Here is a 24,181-nt window from a genome sequence, read left to right on the forward strand (position 1 = left end):
CTGGCTGACACTGACGGAGGCGGTGCACAAATGCTGCGCAGCTAGCGCCATTCGATGGCCAACACCGCGGTTCCTGGTGTGTCCGCTGTGCCGTGCGTGTGATCATTGCTTGTACAGCCCTCTCGCAGTGTCCGGAGCAAGTATGGTGGGTCTGACACACCGGTGTCAATGTGTTCTTTTTTCCATTTCCAGGAGTGTAAATGTGTTTAACCCTAAATTACTGGCAAATACTTGTATCTTCTTCATTGTCATATGAATCATTCTGTTCTCATTGTAAATTTTATACTTTGTTTTTATACTCTTTTAATTTCAAATGGTGTGATAAATGTGTTTCTCAAAGTGTACTGCATGCATTTCAAACCATTATTTACTTGAAACTCCCTCGCAGATTAAAACTGTGTGCCAGACCAAGACTCAAACCCGGGACCTTTGCCTTTCCGAGGCAAGTGTTCTACCCACAAGCTTGGGTAGCTCATTGGGTAGAGCACTTGCCTCGGAAAGGCAAAGGTCCCGAGTTCGAGTCTCGGTCAGGCACACAGTTTTAATCTGCGAGGGAGTTTCATATCAGCGCACACTCCGCTGCAGAGTGAAAATGTCATTCTGGAAGCATTATTTACTTATTCAGAAAGCATCTAGAAGACCAATGCATTAGTTCACTGTATCACATTTTTTAATGGGTTGTAAAATGTTAATTTTATATTTATTATATTAGTTTGTAAAATTGGGCTGTGCATATACAATATATCGTATTATGGTAATTCCTTTATCATGTAAGTTCTGCAAAGGTTGGTAACAAACTAAACTATCAATTTAGAGACCTCTGTTCATGCTCTGCGAGTTCCACATGGTGTTCGTTATGCATAGCACATCTGTAGAAATATCTTTACTGTACTGGTAGGAGCAGTACATCTTTTATATCTAACATGTGTCTTATATTTTAATGTAAAATTCCAAATTTATTATGGTAGCCACCATTTCTGCTGTCCAAGCTGCAGTTCTTTTCCTAGTGATTGTTACAACTGTGTCTGTCGTTATTTGGTATCTCTGTCTTTCAGAAATATTTGCCCTAAGATAGACCCTGTGAAAATATTCACATCGAAGGGATTGAAATTATTTGTGCAAGTAACATCTAATTGGAAACATTGAAACATAGCTCTTACCATCTTCATATCTGAGCAAGGGCCATACCTGGCATGACAATGAAATGCCATATTGTTTTTCACACCAAAACCTGAAAATGTTAGAGTCTTGCACAATACACATGGCTGAACACTCAAAGATATGTGAACCACTTGGGTGCTACTCTTCATAATGCCCTACCAACATACATAAAGAGATTGGAGACAGAAACTGCTTTTAGATCAGAGTTAAAATTATTTCTTGCTGAGAAGTATTTCTACATTGTAAATGAATATGTTAGTGTATAGGATTCCTAGGCCCTCATTCACTGTTGGGTTCTTTTGATCGTGTTAATGATATACCATCTATATTGTGTTTTTCTTTGCAAGGATGTTTCTGCTGTTGGTTTTCTGTTTCAGATGCTGTGTAATACACCTCTGCTGAGGAGAGATATGGTACTAACCTAATTGTGATGATTATAATGGTAGGTTTTCGAGTGTTCATGCATTACATCTTTTAGCAGTGTTACATAATGTGCTCAATTTTTTGAGCATTGTTTTGAATAGAAGTTTAATGATTTACCTACATCATTGATTGCAGAAAAATGCAAAATACACAATACGTCATTCTTTCATATAATTTGGTCATTTATTTTCAATTTTTAGACGGTGTTTTTATTTTCAACATTTCGTGTTCATTGATTCACTTTTTGTAGCTGTTGCAGTCACAATATACGCGATGTATTTTATGATTACCCTTATTGTACCGGACTGACATTCAAAACATTGGGATTTGTTTCTCATCGGGCCATACTGACTTGTTTTTTCATCTTTCCCCTTGTTGCTAACATGAATGCTGGGATGCTTCCTTTGATCTGGTCCTGGCCGACTTTATGCAGTATCGTATTTTGTTAATGCCTTATGTAGAGTATATTATTTCTGTTATGTTTTCGACAGGTTCTATACTATTGTACTAAATAATCCATGGGTGAATAAATAATTATGAAATAGGTCTACTATCTGAAAAATAATCCCATGTTCTGTCACATCTTAATAAGATTTCGAAGTGGTGCAAGGATTGGCAACACGCTTTAAAAACTCAAAAATTTAAAACTTCCCAAATATTTTTGTTTGTAAGGAAGAAATAATCTCCTGCTACGAGAATCGTTTTCGTTATTACAGTTACAAAGTTATGCATGTTACAGGAACATGTTGTTGACCATTTTCAGTACATCAGCAGCACCGCAATTTGAGCGAGTACTATATTTGTTATAGTTGCAGAAATAGCGAGGTTCAACAAATAACGTACAAGATAATTTGTTATGCACACCACATCCCGCAACTGTGAGTTGCCTTAGTAGTTAGTAAACACACCTTGACAGTAACGAATAGTATATACAATATTATCGGAGAAACAGAGCGAGAGTTAGAAAGTGAAACACCGCTTTGCAAACCTTTCTTTTTGAAAAAAGTTCTGTAAAGCATGTCAACTACGCACACAATAATTCAATTAATCGGTATTCAAACATGAGTTGTTAAGCAATTTATATAGAACTATCGTATAGTACATACATCATGTGTGTTCATTTATCGTGTTGGCAATGCTAGTATTCAAATGTTTTCTCACACTCCGTTGTCAGGACAATAACGCTGAAAGCATTTGAAATTTATCAATTTTCACTCTAGCAGAAGGTAGTTTCGGACTTTGCCGATTATTACAAATGAGGCCTTATCACTGAAGTTTGTAACATCCGATATCAGCGGATAACTGCCATTGTGAGCATTATCATGTTACATACCCTTTACATAAAATATATTAGTAATTCTTAAATTTAGTTACAGACCATATATTGACCTTAACCATGCGTAACAAGAAGTAATATGTTCGGAAGTATTCTCACCTGAAAAGCTATCAATCATGTACTGCAGAGTGAATCAGCCAGTCTACTCATTTTTATTTCCGCTTACTGGCAGTTATTCCCCTCCTGCACAGGGCTAGTGATGACATCGCGTTCCTTTAACTGTCGCCCGTCGTTAAGCCATCCACAAGCAAAGTGAAGGCAAAAAATCTTGCATTCGCATATTGTTGCACAGTGCTAGGAGGTAGTGTGTTGAACACAAAAAATCGTGGTCGGTGCGGTGTGAGCGTTGGGGTGGATGTGGATTTATTTATTTATTTCGTGTTCCATAGATCCATATGGGAACATATCCCTGTATATAGAACGAGTCAAGGTTTTTACAGATTATTGTTTTGTGCACATATACATTGATCTTATCATTAGATTAAAGAAACTGTGAAGTTTACCATATACCCTTAATATTAGTTAAGATACAAGACATCTGAAAGAATATACAGTCATACATAAATTTGGGTATTGTTCTTAAGTTATACAGGCGTCATATACAGACATACATAAATTTGGGTATTGTATTAAGTTACACTGTACTTACGGAGTATGATTAATCAATTGTAAAGGTCACACAGTAAGTTTTAAGCACAAACAAGAGATTTTGCTAAGAAATTCATCAATACTGTAACAAGACTCATCTAAAAGGAACTGCTTCAGATTTTCTTTAAACGTTGGCATGTTTCAACCAGTTCTTTAATGAGCGGTGGGAGGGCATTAAAAATCTGGACCATGCTTTTCGTTTTTAGCTCATAATGGATATCCAGTTTTCTTTGGGTGTTATAACTGTGGTATGATTTTGAATAAGATGCTATTTTTTGAAACAAAGCACATCAGGGAAAAAATATATTGGGCAAGTGTTGTAAGGATTTGTAGAGCTCTAAACAGATCCCTGCACGAATGCCTAGGGTGTACTCCACACATAATTCTGATTGCTCGCTTCTGTGCATGGAACATTTTTTTGCTATTGGTTGATTTTCCCAAAATATTATACCATAGGCCATAAGTTGGTGAAAATAGCTAAAATATGCAGTTTTTATTGTGCTCATTTCCCTAGTGTCTGAAATTATTTTTAAGGCAAATGTTGCTGAGCTTAGCCTTTTGCACAGATCTTGAATATGGTGGTGCCACTTTGCTATCTATATGCAGATCCAAGAATTTGGAGGACTCAACCTTCAAAATCTCGTGCTCACCCATTTTTAGGTTCATTTCATTAGTAACATTTGTGTTAGAAGAGAAGTGAATGTAATTTGTCATTTTTAGGTTGACTGTAAGGCCACTGGTTTCAAACCAGTTTGTCAAATCTGCAAAAGCTTTATTTGCAGCCTCATTTGACATATTCCCTGAGAGATTATTAACTGATAACATGGTGTCGTCAGCAAACATGAGTATTTTCCCATATTCTGTACATAGTGCTAAGTTATTTATAAATATTAGAACGAGCAGTGGGCCCAGTACTGAGCCTTGAGGTACTCCTGCAGTAATGGAGCCCCATTCTGAAGATACCTGGCCACCATGCAGTCCTTCCACGATTACTTTCTGCTTTCTACCACACAGATAGGATTCAAGCCACGTGCCTACAGTTCCACCCATTCCTAGGGTCTTGGCTTTACTCAAGAGAATATGGTGACTTAAACTGTCAAAAGCTTTTGACAGGTCACAAAATATTCCAACCGTCGTCATATTATTATTTATGGCTTCCATAACATTGTCAACAAAGGCATGTATTGCATCCACGGTTGATACCCCTTTCCAAAAGCCAAACTGGCTACTGCTGAGGATATTATATTTACTAAGATGCTCAACCATTCTGCTATGCATCAATTTCTCTACTACCTTGGAGAAAACTGAGAGTAATGAAATTGGTTGATAGTTTGTAGCCTCAGTCTTTTCTCCCTTTTTATAAATTGGTCTTATAAGCCCATATTTTAGCCTGTCGGGAAAAACACCTGCTTCCAATGATGTATTACTAATATGGCAGAGGACTGTACTTATTTCTTTACAACAATATTTCAGTAACTTGCTGGAAGTGTTGTCAACTCCAGCAGAATTTTTACATTTTAAAGACAATCATTTTTTCTAATTCTATCACTGTAGTTTTTCGAAGATGCTTCTCATCTATTTTGTTAGTTAAGGTGTTATGCAAGTATTCTGTAGCATTCTTTACAGAACCCTGGCATCCCATTTGGTTGGTGACTGTTAGGAAATGATTGTTAAAGATATTAGCCACCATTTCGGGAGCATCCACCGAAAGGCTCCCAGTTCTTAAGCTAATCACTTCTTTGGCAGACAGGCTTTTCCCTGTCTCGCTTTTAACATATTTCCATATGGTTTTCATTTTGTCATTTGATTTGTCAATTTCCTTTTTTTAGATACATACTTTTAGATTTCCGGATCACCTTCCTTCATATTCATTACCTGTGTGTTATTTTTTCTCCAACGAATCGAAAACCTCGGCTTCTGGCAAAATTGTTCTCCAGTGCAAAATTACACTACATTCAATTTCCTACAAAAAGGGTCTGTACTTTTCTTCCTCTTGGACCAATAATTTGGAACGGGTTAAAAACAACTATTAAATATCTAAGTGCAGTAGAGGCATACTAATGGATAAATTGTGTTCCAGGGGTGAAACAGGCTGGGCTGTGGGAGGTGTGTGGAGTAGAGTGTGAGTGAAGGTAGCTCACTGCACTGTGTTTGTGCACTTCCCACCTCCATAGGTCTGCAAATCTGAAGGTGGAGCTGGTCATTCTCCACTCTATCTCGTCCACTGCGTCACAAGAAGCAACTACAGAGTATATCACAAACTTATATGGCCCCTCTGTAGTGCACTATATGAATCACTGCCGACACAGTACACAGACACGCTTGAGGAGGGTTTAGTTTGCACAACGTGCATTAACACTACATGGAATGCGAATATAAGGTACTAATAACACTAATACAGGTAATGAATGTGAACAGAATCTACTTTAATCTCTGCATACTGTGCTACACTGCTACAGGAGAAATTGGTTCTTTATGGTTCTGTTCAGAAGACGTAGTGTTCTTCTAAGAAAGATCACTTCCACCATTGTGAGTAATGCTCACTTCTCTGTTTACAGACAGGCTGTAACTGCCTTGTGTTTCGTGTCCACTTATCTTTTGCTGATAGACAAAATAGCTTTGATGAACTTGTGTTTAATATAATCCATTATGGAGTCGAGGTAGCAGTTTTCGTTATACTGGTTATCACTGTTAACATTCAACCGCGATTCTTATACATATATTTTAACAATGCGTTTCAAGATATGATGATGAGAGCATTGTCTCTTGAAACGCGTTGTTAAAATATATGTATAAGAATCGCGGTTGAATGCTAACAGTGATAACCAGAACTTGTGTTTATATAGTGAAGTTATTTCCTGTTTGGAAAGGGAGTAGGCCTATTTATTTGAAGGTGTTAAGTGAGCTATTATGTTGTCAGTTACTTATGTGGTGTTGGTGGGAAAGGGACTGGACTGTAAAAAGTGGCACCCTGCTGCTGTGTATTGTAAAACCGTGTAATTGTGTTTTAGGCACTTGGTGGTGAATTAATGGATGACTAAAAATGTTACTGCACTTCTCTCCCATTAATTGTGTTACAGGTAGACTGCATAAATATTTTCCATTCATAATTCACGAATTGCTGCATTTGCAGAGTGGGCTGCACCGAGTGGAACCACTTAATGCACATCCACAGTACATCTTCCGAGATAGGTGTGGCTATGTCTGATGGAATGTGACTGTTAATATTGAAGTCTATAACAGTTATCTGCTGTAACGCATTGCTTGACTTATGTTGAAATATCTGACCAATTGTTATAGTCTTGGTGACCTACTTTTGTTGCAGTGGATTAAGCCTCTGAGCCTCATCGTATTTTTGGAGAACTGAGGCAGGGTGATGCATTTGATAACCCTCGTGCTGTGAAAAGTATTCCAGCTTGTGACAATGAAATCTATGATGTCCTGTACATATTGACAGTGTGTCCTATTTGGAAGAGTCTCTTCAGCGTGGTAGACAATTGACAGTTCCAGCTGTTGAACTTTTTTACATGATATGAGTAGCGCACTCAACAACTGCAAATAAGTACCCAGTAAACTGAAAATAACTCCACTGTGTAAACATGAGCTCAGTGAAGCTATTCTGTCCATTTGCATAATACAAATGGACAGGAAATGCTGGGGAGCAGCACCTGTGTTGGGGGAAGCTGCCTTTCCCGTAACGGATCACTAAGAATCAGTTTCTCCTCTTGCAGTGTAGAACATTGTGCAGAGATTTACATACGTCCAGTTCATGTACATTCCCTGCATTAGTGTTGTTAGTAACTTGTATCTGCATTCTGTGTAGTGTTAACTCATTTTGTGCAAAATAAACCCTCCCCGCGGACATCTGCGCGCTGTGTCACCAGCGATTCGTGTGGCGTATTGTGGACGGAGAACTTTGTGATGTACCCTGTAGTTGCTTCTTGTGATGTAGCGAGGGGCATCACCTGCTTAACCTTCAGTTTGCTTACCTAGGAAGGAGGGAAGTACATTAATTTTTTACCATTGGAACAATATTTTTAGTGCCGTAATTTGCAATTTTTTTCATCCTCTGCAAACTATTAGTCCTAGAGAAAAAGTGACTAGAACCTTTTTTGGCAGGGAAGTGAATGCAGGTTAATTTTGTATTGGGCAAGAATTTCCCCAGGATCCGTTGTTTTTGAGTCATTCAAGAACAAAAATAAAAAATTACCTTTAAACCTACCCCCACACCAATGCTCACACTCCACAGGTCAGGGTTTTTAGTACAATGTTTGTGACAATATATCCTAGAACTGTATAAAACTTTGTGACTACATGACTTTTCCCCTAATTTTCCTTCATTGACTGGACTAAATGTTAGTGTTTGGAACTGACACAGATAGTGAAGGGCTTCATCATCAAAGGTAGTGTTGAGATGTGTATGTAAGTAAACTGGTTTTCAGAATTTTTGGTGTTACCATTGTTTGTATTTTTGCACGATAAGGCATTTAGCGACAGCTGTAAACAGAATGGCAGAAGAACCTTTTGAGAGGACGGAAAAGAAACCCGAGCCTGTCAGCATTACCTCCCCTGAAATGTAAGAAACTGGTGGATTCCAAGACAAAATTGTGGAAAATGGAGACATCTTCAAATAACAGAAAGAAATAAAGGCTGAAGAGGCAGGATCACAGATGTCAGATGAAAGTTACCGCAAAAAAGGTTAAGTTGGAAAAGAGTGAAAATGAAAATGGATGCTTGTGCAGTGACTGAAGTTGAAGTCATAAATTGAGGATGATGGTGAGTAGTTCATATAATGTGTAATGCTACCTACATTTGAACTGTTGGCCTAAAGTGCACTTACAGTATACTTCAGGCTCTTGAGTTGCATGCTGCTGTTGGCAGATTGTATATCTCTGTTTAGCAATGGAGCTGTTAAGGAGCACTTAACTGTGCTAACAACACATTAAAGAACCATGTAGGCCTACTGTATACAGATTGTCCACATTGTGTAGCTATTTAGATTGAGGTGTAGTTTCTTAATAGATGGCTAATGTGCTACTCAGTATCAAAAAGTAATTTGTGTTTTTATCTTATCGGTTTTGTTTGAAATGCACAAACGAGGAGCCACAGTTAGTTGCTTGAACCTTTAACATTAAAGTCCTGTTGCATTATAAGGGAGATATATTTGCTACCAGTGAATGTTAATTTTTATTCCACGCACTCTCCGTTGACATTCTTAACTGCGAAAATAACAGTATTGGAGAATTGTACATAAATGTGTTGTCAAGGCAACACACTTCTAAAGACCAAGAGTAAAAGAAGTCAGATACAATGCACACTTAAAATTTACATTCTTCATTTGCCAGAGGAAAACTTCAGAATTGGGTGGTTGCTTTTACCAAACGTTGCAGAAAATTGAAGTTGTAGGTTGCCTCTTTTGCTATTTAACCACTGTATGCACTTGAATCTGTAATGAAAAATCTGTTACCTGGTGCCCTTTTGTGAGACTTACATTCATTTCTTTTTGTGTGACTCTTTATTATGTTGTATTTTAAATGTAGGCATACTTTGTGGCCTTCAGTCCAAAGGATGGTTTGATGTAGCTGGTTTGATACTAGCCAATCATGTGCAGACCTCTTAATCTATGTATAAATACTGCAGCTACATCAATTTGAACCTGCTTACTGTGTTCGTGACATGCACTACCTGTACAATTTTTACTCCCCCCCCCCCCCCCCCCACTTCCCTCCATTAACAAATTGTATTTGCCACAATGCCTCTGGATGTGTCCTATCAACTGATCCATTCCTTTTGTTACACTGTGCCACAAATTTCTTGTCGTCCACAACTCTTTTGTGCATGGTGGGCACGTGACCCCGAGCTCGTGCAACTCTCTTTCCTTTCTGGGCTGCGTGCCTTCCCTTTCCACATCCCTTCCTGTCCCCGATCCTCCTCCTCCCCCCCTCCCCCCTTTTCCCTTCCCCTTCCCCTTCCCCTTCCCCTTCCCCTTCCCCTTCCCCTTCTCCTTCTCTTTGGGAGTCTGTTTTGCGCCTACATCCAGAGATGGACACTTGTGAATGAATGAAGTGATTTCTCTTCTTTTATCTCTACAATGTAACATATCTGCCCTTACTTTGCCCTTCTCTTTTCTCAATTCTTCTCTTTCCCTTCTTCTCAGCTGCAGCGCTTGAGAATTCTTCTCTACTTTCCTTTTCTTTCTTTCCTCCCTGTGCCTGTCTGAAGACCAACCCACGCGTAGCCGGTGACGGGGTAACGGGTAATTCTCCACCCCAGATAGACAAGTAGGACACGTACGTACCCCCTGGTAAAGGCCAGGCCCGAGGAGGGGCGGTTACCCGAGTTGGTACTTTCCGAACGTGCCGATCGGTCCTTCCGTCCGTTTCTCGGGAGTTGTGGCCTGAGGTGTACACAATCACCTAAGGCGGGAGTGCCCTCAGAGAGGGCTCCCACTAGGAAGGAGCACGCCATCAGAGACGCCAGTAATCGTGGTGGATACTTTTGCAATGGTTTCTTCTAATTCTAAAACTTCTGCCCACAAGAGAAAGCTAGACGAGTCTCAGCCACGGACAATTCTTCTGTCAGTGCCAAAGTTCCTAGTCATTTCTCAGTCTGACGAAGGTCGAGACTTCTCGACAGTCGACCCTTTCATTATTCAGAAAGGTGTCAATGCAATTGCAGGTCCTGTAAAGTCATGTTCCTGGATACGAAATGGCACTTTGTTGCTAGAAGCAGATAGTGCCCTCCAGGCACATAAATTGCTTCAAACTACGCTGCTACACACCTCCCCTATCCAGGCGGGAGCGCACCGTACTTTAAGCTCATCACGTGGTGTGGTTTATACAAGATCACACAACGGATTATCAAATGAGAACATTAAAAATTACCTGTCTGATCAGGGAGTAATGGCCGTACAATGAGTCACGAAAAGGGTTGAGAAGGAATTGGTGCCGATCCGCACTCTCTTTTTGATGTTTGACAGAGTTCAACTTCCATTGAACATTAAAGCAGGATATTTTCAGTTCATGTTTACCATCCCCGACCCTATGCATTGCTATCGGTGTCAGAGGTTTAATCACACCAGCCAGTCATGTTCCAATATGGCCAAACGTGTAATGTTGCATCAACTGTATGGGCGACCATGCTGCTTCCTCTATAGATTGCCCCATTTTCAAAGACAAACGGTTATTTCAGGAAATCAGAGTAAAGGAAAAGGTGTCGATCTTTGCTGCTCGAAAGTTATTCGCCAGTCGAAAGCCCACTGTGCCTCACGCAGGTAAATACAGCACTGTCCTTGCCTCTCCTCGGCCAATAAAGGAGGCGGCCACGCAGACTTGTGATCTCACCTTTAGTGCCACGGTCGTCAGATCGGCCAGTGCAAAGATCACCCCTTCAACCTCCCCACTCTGTGGCTCACCCTTCATCGGGCTCTGCTAAATCACAAGCCCCAAAATCAGACACCCAGACTTCCAAAAAAGAGCCTACTCGTGAAGATTTTTTACGTACCCCGACTTCACAACCGTCGATCCCTCCCTCATCTCAACGTCCTGTTTCCAAGAAGGCTAATTAGAAACCCAGTTCCTCTCCTTCTCCGCCACGGCGTGTCTCATCTACAGCACCACCTGGCGGTCACCGCGATTGGCCATCTTCTGTGTGGCCCAGGCGCACTGCTGGCGGCCGATCAACCGGCCGATTGCTGGTGGCAGCAGCTGCTGCCGAACAACCTATGGATCGGGATCTTCTGCCTTCGGCTGAATGCTGTTCCACGCTGTCGGCCACTGGCTCTGAGCAGTCGTTGAGTTGACGGCAACCTTGGTCACATTCTTCCCTTTTCTGTCCACCCGATGTCCATTATCCATTGGAATATCCGTGGCATTCGAGCCAGTTGGGATGAATTGTCGATCCTCTTACGATCCTACTCGCCGGTCATCTTCTGTCATCAGGAAACAAAACTGCGTCCCCGCGATCACATTGTTTTTCCTCATTTTAAGTGAATCTGATTTGATCTCCCCTCTGTTGATGGCACTCCAGCATATGGAGGACTCGTGACTCTTCTCCATGTTCCTTCCAAACTGTTGCTGTCCATCTTTCCCTTTCTGGATACACCTTCTCTCTTTGTGCTGTATACATTCCATCGTCCACACCAATGGCAAGAGCTGATCTCCCTCATCTTCTTCGTCAGCTTCCGCCCCCCTATTTGCTGGTTGGGGACTTCAATCCCCACCACCTACTTTGTGGACCTCTGCGTCCTTGTCCGAGAGTCTCCCTGTTGATTGACCTCTTCCACCAAGTGGATGTTGTTTGCCTCAACGCTGGGGAACCTACATTTTTGTGTGCCTCCATGTCAACCTACTCATTTGGACCTTTCGGTCAGTACTGTTCAGCTAGCTTGGCACTTTGAATGGTTCCCTCTTGCCAATAAATACTCGAGTGACCATTTTCCATGTGTCCTTCGATTACAGCCACAATTGCCATCTATGCGCCCAAGACACTGGAAGTTTTCTTAAGCCGATTGGACGCTTTTCTCCTATCTAGCAACATTTGATGACCGTCAATTTCCTAGCATCAATTATCAGGTCACTCGTGTTACAGAAGTTTTTCTTACAGCCACAGAATGTTCGATACCTCGTAGTTCCCCTTTGCCCCAGTGCCCCCCAGTTCCTCGGTGGAACGAGGTGTGCCATGACGCGATACGCGAGTGGAGACGTGCTCTTCGTGTTTGCCGCCATCATCCTACGTTGGCCAACTGTATCTGCTATAAGCAGTTACGTGCGCGATGCCTTCACATCATATACGACTGCAAGAAGGCAAGCTGGAATTTCTTTAGCAGCTCATTTAATACCTTCACTCCCTCATCAATTGTTTGGAGTCAATCCGACAGATATCCGTCACTTCCAGTTTTCAATTCAATTCAATTCAATTCAACTTTTATTATCACATAACATGCCTTATACAATCAAAGATTGTGACATAGGTGACTTGTCAGTTTTTACACTATATATAACAATACTAAAAATACAACAAACTAATAATATACATGGTGTAACATCTTCAAAGAGGTATTTTAATTACAATTATAATGCATTGTTACCATTCATGAAATCTTCTACACTATAGTAACATTTATCTTTCAGATATTTTTCCAGGTCTCTTTTGGTGCCTTTTACATTTGGGTCATCCATATCTTTCCATATTTTATTTACAAATTTCATGCCCATATAGTATGGGGTTTTTTCATATGATTTTAAACGGTGGGTAGGTAACATGTAGCTCGTTCTATGTCTTGTATCATATTGATGCAAGAAGAAGTTGCCCTCAAAAAGTTCTGGGTTTCTTTTCGTGAAAGTGAGAGTTTCATAGATGTATATGCTTGGAATGCTCATTAGATCCAGTTTTACAAATAAAGGTTTGCAGTGTTGCTTTGGTTTTGCTCCCACCATTGCCCGGATGATTCTTTTTTGTAGTCTAAAAGCTCTAAGTAAATTTGTTTTTTCAGACCCCCAGAAAATTATACTATACCTAATGACTGAAACAAAATATGCATTATATACAGTTTTTCTTACAGCTAAATCAGTAATACTATACAAGATATTCATAATATATACAAGGCTATTCAGTCGACCTAGTATGTTGTCCACATGGCGACTCCATAACAGGTTTTTATTGACTAACACGCCAAGGAATTTGACACAGTCTGCAGTCTCTAATTTTTTGTCCATATACCTTATTTCACTTATAGACTGTGCAGATTGTTTTGTGGTAAAATGAACAATTTCTGTTTTTGTAAAGTTTAATGTTAAGTTATTGTTTTTGACCCATGCCTCCACTTCCCCAAGTGTTTGTTCAATATGACGAATTAGGTCTACCTCATTTTTACAACAGACTACGGCTGTTGAGTCATCTGCATAGAGGATAGTATCAGACTGGACCTGACATGGCATATCATTAATATAATATAGAAAAAGCAGTGGCCCTAATATTGAGCCTTGTGGAACACCTAATTGAGTGTTTTTCCAGCCAGAGAGAAATTTCTTGCCGTTGATGTTAATAAGTACTCTTTGTTTTCTGTTTGCCAAGTATGATGACATCCAGCTAAGAGATTTGCCTTGAAAACCATAGCGTGCCAATTTTTGGAGAAGCAGGTCGTGATTTACTGTGTCGAAGGCTTTGGACAGGTCACAAAAGATGCCTGACACACACATTCTATCATCAAGACATCTGCTGACTTTTGTGACTAATTCATTTATTGCATGGATTGTGCTGCGGCCTTTTCTGAAACCATATTGATTGCCTAAGATAATGCTGTTAGATGAATTGTGATTTTCAATCTGATCACATGCAGCTCTTTCAAATATTTTTGAGAAAATTGGTAACAGTGAGATTGGCCTATAGTTGCCCAATTCATCTTGTTTGCCTTTTTTGTGTATGGGCCGAACTTCTGCATATTTTAATCGATCTGGGAAACATCCCTCATCAAATGATTGGTTGATTATGAAAGAGAGTGGATATGCAATACTGTGACGGACTATTTTTATTATTTCAGTGGGGACCTCATCCCACCCCGCAGATTTTGAATTTTTTAGGGACATTATGATTTTGATGACATCTGAGATGGAAACACGAGAAAACTTAAAACATGTGCAATTGCTATCTGTCATATTGGGCTTTGTATTTGGTGGTGAGCAGTCACCAAATTTGTTACAGTTTATGAAAAAGTCATTGAATGATTCACAAATAGCACTGGGTTCTGTAACAGCTCTACCATTTATCACTATTTTAGAAGGGCATTTTCTCTCTGCCTCACTGCCAACTTCACTTCTTATAACAGACCAAACAGCTTTTGATTTGTTTTTTGCATTTGAAATGAAGTCGTTATTTGCAGTACGTTTTGCTAGTTTAACTATTTTGTCAAATGTTTTTTTGTATGTGCTTACATACTTAAGAAATTGAGGGCTTTGATTTACTTTTGCCTCCATATGCAGTTTCCTCTTAGTAGTACTAGACACTCTAATTCCTTTTGTTACCCAGGATCTACTTTTTTGGGACCTGGTCCCCACTGTTACATAAGGGAAGCATTCATTGAATATACCCAAGAATTCAGTTAAAAAGTTATTGTAATTGTCACTTGTGGAAGTGTGTTTGCAGACTGTCCACTTGGTTTGGCTTAGTTTTTTGCAAAATACTTCCACATTTTCTTGACTGAAATTCCTACATCTTTTTGTTGTGCAGACTGAATTTTGCTTCGGTAGTGATACAAATAGTGCTTTATGGTCTGATATTCCTAAATCTAGAAGAAACTTTTCTTTTACATAATAATTATAACTACTTACAATATTGTCAATACATGTTGCAGAGCTTGCTGTAATTCTTGTATACTGATCGAAATTGAGATTTAGACCATTTGTGGCTACCAGGTTCTTTAAGTGTGAAGAAAATTTGTCATCAGTCCTTACATCTATGTTGAAGTCAGCACATATAACCACTTTCTTGTACAGTTTCTCACATTTTAATTTATGTAGCAATGTATCAAACTTATCTAAAAATACAGAGCTTATATGGTACCCAGGGGTGCGATATATGCTGATAATTAGTGTGTTATACTCTTTAAGTTCTATACAACAACTTTCAAATGTGCCTTCTTCATTCAGATGGCTAAAATTCTGTCTGATATCATAGTCTACCATGGAATGAACTAATATGCAAGAGCCTCCATACCCATTGGTCCTACAAAAGCTGGTAGCCAGTTTATAACCTGTAAGTTTATTTAGGAGATTGATATTTTCAGATTTTAGCCAATGTTCATTAAGGCATATTACTTTCACAGATTGTTTCACACTTTCTAGCAAAATTTCTATATCATAAAGCTTCCTGATCATTCCTTCAGACAGACCTCTTATGTTCAAGTGCATAACGAAATTACTACTGCATATATTATTAGGTAGAGGGTCTTTAAAACTAATTTGACTATAAAGTAACGGAACATCCACCTGAGTGTTGACTGCTTGTTCTGGATTCGTTGTATTGGGCCAAATTCGGATAGAACTGGCCCCCTTCATCAGTTTCCCTGTGTGTGAGCATCTGGATGATGAGTAGGTACAGTTTTCTTGACGATAATTTCAGTCTTTGCTATATGTTCTGAGGCTGGTTCTGGCAGCGTCTCATCTTCTGGACGTGATGTTCCTGTTTGAGCTGGCGCTGTGATTCTGAAATTGTTTTCTCGTTTATCCATTTCCTTGGTCGAAACTGGTTGCACAGCAATTGGTTTTCTTGCAACGTCGTCGTCTTTTTGTATTAATTTCGCTAGCATTTTGCCAACGTATGACTTGCCAGCGTTATTATAATGTAGTCCATGTTTTGTAAACAAATCTCTTGCATCTGGAAGATCAAGAAATGTTACATTTTGTTGGGACTTGCATATTTTGTAGAATTGTCTGTTTACTTTTGCAAGCTCCAGATTTACGATGGAATTGTCTTGCAGGTCGTATCTGTGAGGCAAACTAGTAACTATGATGTTCGGAACTTTCAGGTCAAGTAATGTAGTTTTTAAACACTGGGTCGCATGTTTACTCTCATTTCTGTATACATCATTACTTCCACCCATGATTATGACGGCATCATTCTTAGATAGCTCATTAAGTGAGTTGCTGCTCTTAATAATCTCAGTCAAAGGTGCACCGGGTTTCGTCATACCTGTTGCCGTGAATAACGTACTGTACTCATTTATTTTTTCGGCAATTTTCTTGGCGTGGCTATCACCAAGTACAACAACTCGTCGTTTGATGTTCACTGATTTATTTTTCGTATTAGATGTTTTCTTGGCTGCGCACTCGATTGGAAGTTTCGTCACTGATTTTTGTTTGTCATTGTTCTTTGTCTTATCACAGTCTTCGTCTAGTGTTGTGAATTTATTTGCTAGCGGTCCCCAACCTCTGGGCTAACTGTCATGCAGGATACCTTAGTGTACCCAGTCGCAATCTCTAAGTCATTGGGTCAACACTTTGCTGAAATTTTGAGCTCTTTGAATTACCCACCAGCCTTTCTCCTGAAGAAATGGGTTGCAGAAGAGCGACCAGCGACCTCTTGCTTTTTCCTCTCAATATCGTGAAAGGTATAATGCCGTTCTTTCTATGCGGGAACTCAGACGTGCATTCTCCTCCTCTCGCTCTTCTGCTCTGGGAGCAGATGGTATCCACGTCCACATGTTGCTGCATCTATCATACCCTTGTCTGTGCAACCTCCTTCACCTTCATAATCAACTTTTGTGTTGACAGTACCTTTCCCAGAAAATAGCGGGAAGCTATTGTCATACCTGTTCCGAAACCTGGAAAGGACAAACATCTCCCCTCCAACTATCGCCCAATCTCTTTCACGAGTAGTGTTTGTAAGGTTTCGGAGCATATGGTAAATAGCCATTTAGGCTGGTGGCTGTGGTCCCAAAACCTTTTAACAACAGCCCGATGCGGTTTCTGAAAGCATCGTTCGACTGTTGCTCTGTCCACTTATATCATGAACAATTTTCTCAGCAAACACCAAACGATAGCTATATTTTTTGATACGGAGAGGGCATACGACACCTGTTGGAGGACAGGCATCCTCTGCACGCTGTTCTCTTGGGGCTTTCAAGGTCGGCTACTCCGTTTCATCCGTGAATTTATGAAGAGCACACATTTGAGGTGCAGGTGAACACTACTCTATCCCGCACTTTCTCTCAAGAAAAAGGGGTGCCCCAAGGCTCCGTGCTAAGCGTTGTACTGTTTGCCATCACCACAAATCCAATTATGGATTGTCTACTTTCCGATGTCTCGGGCTTCCTCTTTCTCGATGACTTTGCAGTCTACTACACCTCTCAACAGACCAGCCTTCTTGAATGACGTCATCAAGGATGCCTCGATTGCCTCCATTCGTAGAGCATCAAAACCAGTTTCCAATTTTCTCCCAGTAAGACTGTCTGTGTAAATTTTTGGCGTGGTATGGAGTTTTATCTGCCATCTTTACATCTAGGCCCTGTTGACCTTCCATTCACAGATGTCGCCAATTTTTTTGTTTGACAGAAAACTGTGCTGGTCTTCCCACATTTCATATCTTTCGGCTCGCTGTCTGCGATCCCTCAACACCCTCTGTGCTCTGCTCCTGGGCAACGGACAGAGTGATCCTCCTCCGCCTATGCTGCGCCTTACTGTGCTCAAAATTGGACCGTGGAAGCATAGTTTACTCCTCTGCACAGCCGTCTATTCTTCAGTGTCTCGACTCTGTCCACCACCGTGGATTGCATTTAGCATCTGGAGCTTTTTACACCAGCCCCATGGAGAGCCTTTACGCTGAAACTGCTGAACCTTCGCTGTCCGATCAGTGAGCTGTCTGAGTCATTTTGATAGTCATCTGTCTTCCATGCCTGCTAATCTGACCCGTGTTTTTTTTTCCCCCCCCCGATGCCTCCTTGAATTTAGGGTATGCAGGCAACCCTTCCTCTCTGCTGCCACCAGGAGTCCACTTCCGTCAACTGCTACATTCACTTTCCTTCCAATTTCCTAAAACCTTCCTGACAAATAGAAGTACGCTGCCACCTTGGCCCCACCCCTGGACATGCCTTCTCTGTGACCTTTGTCAGCTTCCCAAGGATAGTACCCCTCCCCCTAGTTTATCGTTGGGCATTAGCTGCTCTATGCACACAAATGGAGGATGCCACATTTATTTACACTGACGGCTCCAAGACCACCTTTGGTGTCAGGAAAGCCTATATTATTGACGACACCCCTATTAAATTTCAGTTTCCTGACCAGTGTTCAGTTTTTACTGCTGTTCTCCGTGCTGTCCAATACATCTGTTGCCGTCAGCGGATACAGTATATTATATGCTAGTATTCGCTGAGCTCTCTTCTCAATCTCCAAGCTCTTTATCCTGTCCACCCTCTGGTCCACCAGATTCAGGCCTGCCTCCATATGCTCCACTTGGGGGGCATCTCTGTGGCATTCCCAGGGCATGTTGGTATATGTGGAAAGAGGCAGCCCATATAGTGGCGAAGGTTGCTCTCTGTATTCCTCAGCCCGCCGTTTGCACGGTTCCGTTTGCTGGTCTACAGAGCATTTTATGTTGTTGTGTTACTCTTTTATGGCACACTCATTGGTCTGCACTTCAGGATAATAAATTGTGGGTCATAAAACCTCTTCCCTGTGCTTAGACCTCTTCCGTCTGGCCCTGTTGTTGGGAGGAGGTAACTTTAACTTGACTCTGGATTGGGCATTGTCTGTTTAGCCATTGAGATCTTTTAAGTGGCGCTCCTCCTCTGCTTTGTCCCCACTGCTCTCAGTCGTGGATGGTGAGACACCTGTTACTTCAGTGCCCCTATTTTAAGCCGCTTTGTGCCCGTTTACAGCTGTTTCCCGATATATGTTCCATTTTAGCAGATGACTCGTGCTCAGCTGATCGTGTCCTTGAGTTTATAAGTGTGAGTGAGATGACATTGGTCATTTGAAACTCTTTTTGGGGAAAATAACCCCCTCTTCAATAGCACTTTTCTAAGATTTCCTTCTGTTTTTTTAGTTTTCCTCCTCATTAAGTTTCGCTCCCATTGATGCTGATTTCAATTCCTGTTTTATCCTTCACTAAGTCACAAATGGGCGCTTATGACCATAGCTATTTTGTGCACTGAAACTTTTTTTAATCGTATTGACCAACTAGGATCATGTTAACAACTTCAGTTCCTCATCTTCCTTTGTTATTTTCTATTTTTCCAGTATTCCCTCATTTTCTCTCCATAAAGTCTCTTCATTTCTTCTGTCCATGTTGTTCCCCGTATTTTATTTCTTCTGCTTTGAATGCCTCCCAAATTTAGTATTTTATTTTTAAAACAGTTTCTTTCTGCTATTTCTGGTTCTTTAATGTTGTTTCTTTCTAGATCTTTCCTTACTACTGTAATCCATGCTATTGTCGATTTCTTCTTTCAGAAATATAGCAGTATTTGCTTTGTTAGTTTATTTCCATCCATTCGGTAGAGGTGTCCAAAAAAGGTTAATCTTTGTGTGGCCATTACTTCATATATTTTCTTTATATTTTTGTAGATCTCCTCATTACTTCTTATATTCCAACCATCTGCAGTTTTTACTGCAGTTGTTATTTTTCTAATAATCCTTCTTTTGAGAACCTCTAATCTGTCCATCTTATAGTTCATTTTTAGGCATTAAGATCCATATAAACATCCTGGTCGAACCAGTGTGGTGTGGGGTTTTAGTTTTGTTTTTCTAGATATACATTTCTTGTAAATATTTTTGGTCAAACCCTATGCTCTTTCCATTTTGTTAATCCTTACATCTATTGCAGATTTTTGTAGTCCATTCTGTTGAATAGTCTCCCAAGATATGTATATTTATTTATTCGCTCTATTTTACCTATTTGTTTTGCTGTGAATTTTGGCACATTTTTTATACTTGTCATGAATTTTGTTTTTTTCCAGCTGAAATTTTGAAACCAGTTCTGTTTGCTATTTATTCCAGAAGGTTTATCTGAAGAACAGCTTTTGTCAGGTTTTCTGAAAGTATTGCAAAATCATCCACAAAAGCCAAGCAGTTTACCTTAATTCCATTTGTTTTCCTTCCCAGATTCATTGGTTCAATTTTGTGATTTGTTTAGCTCCGAATTTCAGATCCTTACAGTTTTTTCTAGAACACAATTAAACAGTAAATCACCTTCTTTTATTTTTATTTTTTTAAGTTCTTATCACCAAACCTCAAAATTTTTATTTCTTTTCCCGAAACTTTAATTTGTTCAGAAAATTTTTCTTTGGTTTCCTGTACTGCATGTTCATCATACAGTCCAAATGATAGGGTATAGGCCGCAACCCTGTCTCACTCCCTTCCCAACCAGTGGTTCCCTTTTGTGCTCCATGACTCTTATAACTGCCATTTGGTTCCTGTAGAAATTCTGAATAGCATTTCACTTCCTGTATTTTACCCTTGCTTCTTTCAGAATTTAAAAGAGTGTATTCCAGTCAGCAATGTCAAAAACTTTCTGTAGGTTTACAAATCATTTAAGTGTAAGTTCGCCTTTCCTTATGCAGTCTTTTAAGATAAGTCACAGGGTCAGTATTGCCTTGCCTGTCCCTACATTTTTCTGGAAATCAAATTGATTTTCCCCAAGGTAGGCATCTACCAGTTTTCCATTCTTCTGTAAATAATTTTTGTTAGTATTTTGCAACTATGACTTAGTAGCCTGATAGTTTGGTAACATCCACACCTGTCAGCACCTGCTTTATTCGCAATTGGAATTATTACATTCTTCATGAAGTCTGAGGGTATTTCGCCTGTCTCACACATCATGCATGTCAGATGGAATAGTTTTGTTGTGGCTGGGTCTCCCAAAGCTATCAGCGGTTCTGACAGAATGTTGTCTACTCCAGGGGCCTTGTTTCGCCTTAGTTCTTTCAGTGCTCTGTCAGTCTTCCCGCAGTATAATGTCTCCCACCCCATCTTCATCAGCATCCCCTTCCCTTTCTACAATACTGTATTCAAGTTCATTTCCTTTGTAGAACTCATCTATATATTGGCTCCACCTTTCAGCTTTCCTTTCTTTGTTTAGTACTGCTTTTCCTTCTGAGCTCTCAATATTCAGAGAGCTGCTTCTCTTTTTGCCAAAGGTCTCTTTAATTTTCCTGTAGGTGGCATCTGTCTTTCCCTCAGTTATGCAGGCTTATAACGGCTTGCATTGTCCTCTAGCCATTCCTGCTTAGTCATTTAGCACTTTCTGTCAATCTCATTCTTTAGACATCTGTATTCCATTGCACCCAGTTCATTTGCTGCATTTTATGTTTTCTCCTTTCATCATTTAAATTCAGTGTCTGCTGTGTTATCCAAGGATCCTATTAGCCCTTCGTTGTTTGCCTATTTGATCCCCTGCTGCCTTGACTATTTCATCTGTCAAAGCTACCCATTCATTTTCTGCTGTTTCAGTCAAAGGTTGCCTAATTCTCCCTTTGAAACTCTCAGTAATCTTCGGTTCTTTCAACTTATCCAGGTTCCATCTCCATAATTTCCTATCATTTTGTGATTTATTGAGTTTTAATCTACAGTTCATAAAAAATAAATTGTGGTCAGAGCCCACATCTGTCCCTGGAAATGTCTTACAGTATAAATGTGGTTCCAAAATCTTGTGTCTTACCATTATGTTAGGTGACACATTTGAGATGTTGGAAAAATAAAGCACTATATACAAGAAAGTGTGCAAACTTGTTGCTTATTAGCAGCACATACATGTGGAGGGGAGGCTGGACTTTGTGTCTGAAATTTGTCACACAGCACATTAGCTCTCAACATGTCGGTCACTGCAAATGGGGCACATATTGTGCCTCGGGGGTGTGCAGCATTCCTGGAGTGATTTGATAAAAGGCTACTGTAACATGACTCTGTAGGTCAGTCAGATTCTGCGGTTTTTATGGAAATAATGTTGATGTTAGGCCGGAATATTAAAGGCTGTGGGAGGGGTCTACCAAACCCGCACTGGCGATCGTTGAATATCTGAATATCTGGTTTAATTGTCCTCACACAATGACATCCAAGTGTGCTGGAGCACCATCCTGTTGATAGACATCGATGTCCAGTATCCCATCTTTCTGTAATTGATAAATGACATACTGGTCAATTATTTCCAGGTAATTGAGAGCACAAACAGTCTCCTCCACAAGAAAGAATGGGCTGATAACACTGCACCGACACCTGAAAACTCCCTGGGTCTCTACAACACTCGAAAATTTTTTAGGCCACATGCCACACTGACTTCGTTGTTGCGGTGTAACAACCATTTTCACTTACAAGGTAGCACACTCAGCGTGTGTTGACTGTTGTCACCTCTGTAGGTTATACAATGTGCTTCTGACATCTGCTGTTTGCACTGTGAACTAGGTGCTGACAGCTTGCCTCACAAAGCATGGTCATTCATTGTTAACTCGCCCCATTTTCATGTACTTTGCAGAAAATCGCTTGGAGATTTATTCACTAACTTAATAAATATAATGCAATACTCTTATGACATCTTAGACGGATCACCCTGTACAATCAATCTGAAACTTGCCATTGTCTCCAGGTCTCTTGCACATATACAACCTTCTTAGATGATTCTTAAACCAGATTACAATGAAATGAACACCCTTAGCTGCTTACAGGCATTGACATACGTCAACGGGGACAGATGAAAATGTGTGCCCCGACCGGGACCTGAACCCGGGATCTCCTGCTTACATGGCAGACGCTCTATCCATCTGAGTCACCGAGGACACAGAGGATAGCGCGACTGCAGGGATTTATCTCTGGCACGCCTCCCGCGAAACCCACATTCTCAACATATTGTCCCGCACTACATTCGTCGGGGCACACATTTTCATCTGTTCCCGTTGATGTATGTCAACGCCTGTAAGCAGCTAAGGGTGTTCATTTCATTGTAATTTCATTCTAATGAGCTGCACGGTCACCGATGGTATCTGTTCTTTCAGACATGTCCGAAAGAACTGATACCCTCTTAGTAAATCTTAAAATTTTGCACAGGACATAAAATCACTGCTAACATCTGGTTTATCAGGCACATTTCTTTTTCATACCTTTCCCTGTCCATGTTTTTCTACTATTTTTCCTTCTCTTCCCTTTCCTACTATACCAAATTGCATGTTTGAAGGCACTGTACACTCTCTAAACTAAATGTTTTTATTTTCAGAAGCTACACGAAAAAGCTCTCAGCTCTACAGTCCGAGTCTGACCGACTTGTCCGACGAGCCACTGTCGGCGGCACTGCGATTGCAGGCCCCTCACGGTGTGTGCTTACTCAGGCAAGTGTCGTGGGGATTTGTTAATGTAGAGGCTGACTGTACGCTGTAGGTGTCTGCAGACTTCCATCATTAGAGGAACAGTTCTATGAACAGTACATGCCATTCTCGGGAGTGTGGACCACTTCGTTGGTTACTCGAGTTCCTCATCTGACCCCAGAACTGTCATTTACTGCAGCTAGGCATTTAGCACTAATAAAATGTGAGTTACATAAAATGGAAGTGTCCGACATATCAGCAGCCGTGAAGATATGAAAATTTAAAGGTATCTCCATTTTGAGCAGTACAAACTTTAGAATTATTATTCTAATTTGTTAATCCTGTGGTGTAGTCCACGTACTGTGTGAAAGTGACTTGTCAACATATGATCGAAGAACATTTATTATAAACTTTCCTGGCGATCTCAGTGAACTGCATTTGGTAATATCAAGACCTATGAACTGGTTAAGAGACTTACTCAGCTATAAAACTTTTGTGGCTGTGTTTGTTTATATTATGCATTATATGTATATTTAACCAATTGTATAAGAAATCTTTAAATAAGAATGTAAAATGACTGTGTAAACTTGTGACTAGTAATAATTGAAGGTTATTGGCAACGAAATGTTGTTGTAAGCTTGTAGTGTATCTTACGGAATATGCCCATGACACAGGCAAGTCCTAGGAGCAATACACATTGGGTTCAGAGCTGGCTAGAAATAACTTTTTCAGTTATTTTGAAATTTAACTTAGTCATCTGCCAGAATGCCTATGATGTTGGGGGCTAGAATAAATCTGCAGTAACTCATTTTCTGTTGTAAAAGGCAAATAAA

At 40.3% G+C, this 24,181-nt stretch overlaps 1 protein-coding gene and 1 long non-coding RNA gene across 5 annotated transcripts in view; one reads left to right on the forward strand and one right to left on the reverse strand.

The window, feature by feature from the left end:
- The window catches only part of LOC126418939 (F-box/LRR-repeat protein fbxl-1-like), a 132,520-nt gene extending 129,401 nt beyond the window's left edge, over positions 1–3,119 (reverse strand). The window contains exon 1 of one of the 4 annotated variants that reach the window (XM_050085974.1): positions 3,020–3,119. The gene's annotated coding sequence lies outside the window, so the exon portion shown is untranslated. The other 3 variants (XM_050085977.1, XM_050085976.1, XM_050085975.1) reach the window with 3 other exon arrangements.
- LOC126418940 (uncharacterized) lies at positions 2,749–24,181 on the forward strand. The gene is made up of 3 exons (XR_007575913.1): positions 2,749–2,894; positions 8,052–8,344; positions 23,261–24,181. It is a non-coding gene; the product is annotated as an uncharacterized LOC126418940 (long non-coding RNA).

Source organism: Schistocerca serialis, chromosome 9 (assembly GCF_023864345.2).
Source record: "Schistocerca serialis cubense isolate TAMUIC-IGC-003099 chromosome 9, iqSchSeri2.2, whole genome shotgun sequence".
Classification (NCBI taxonomy): domain Eukaryota; kingdom Metazoa; phylum Arthropoda; class Insecta; order Orthoptera; family Acrididae; genus Schistocerca; species Schistocerca serialis.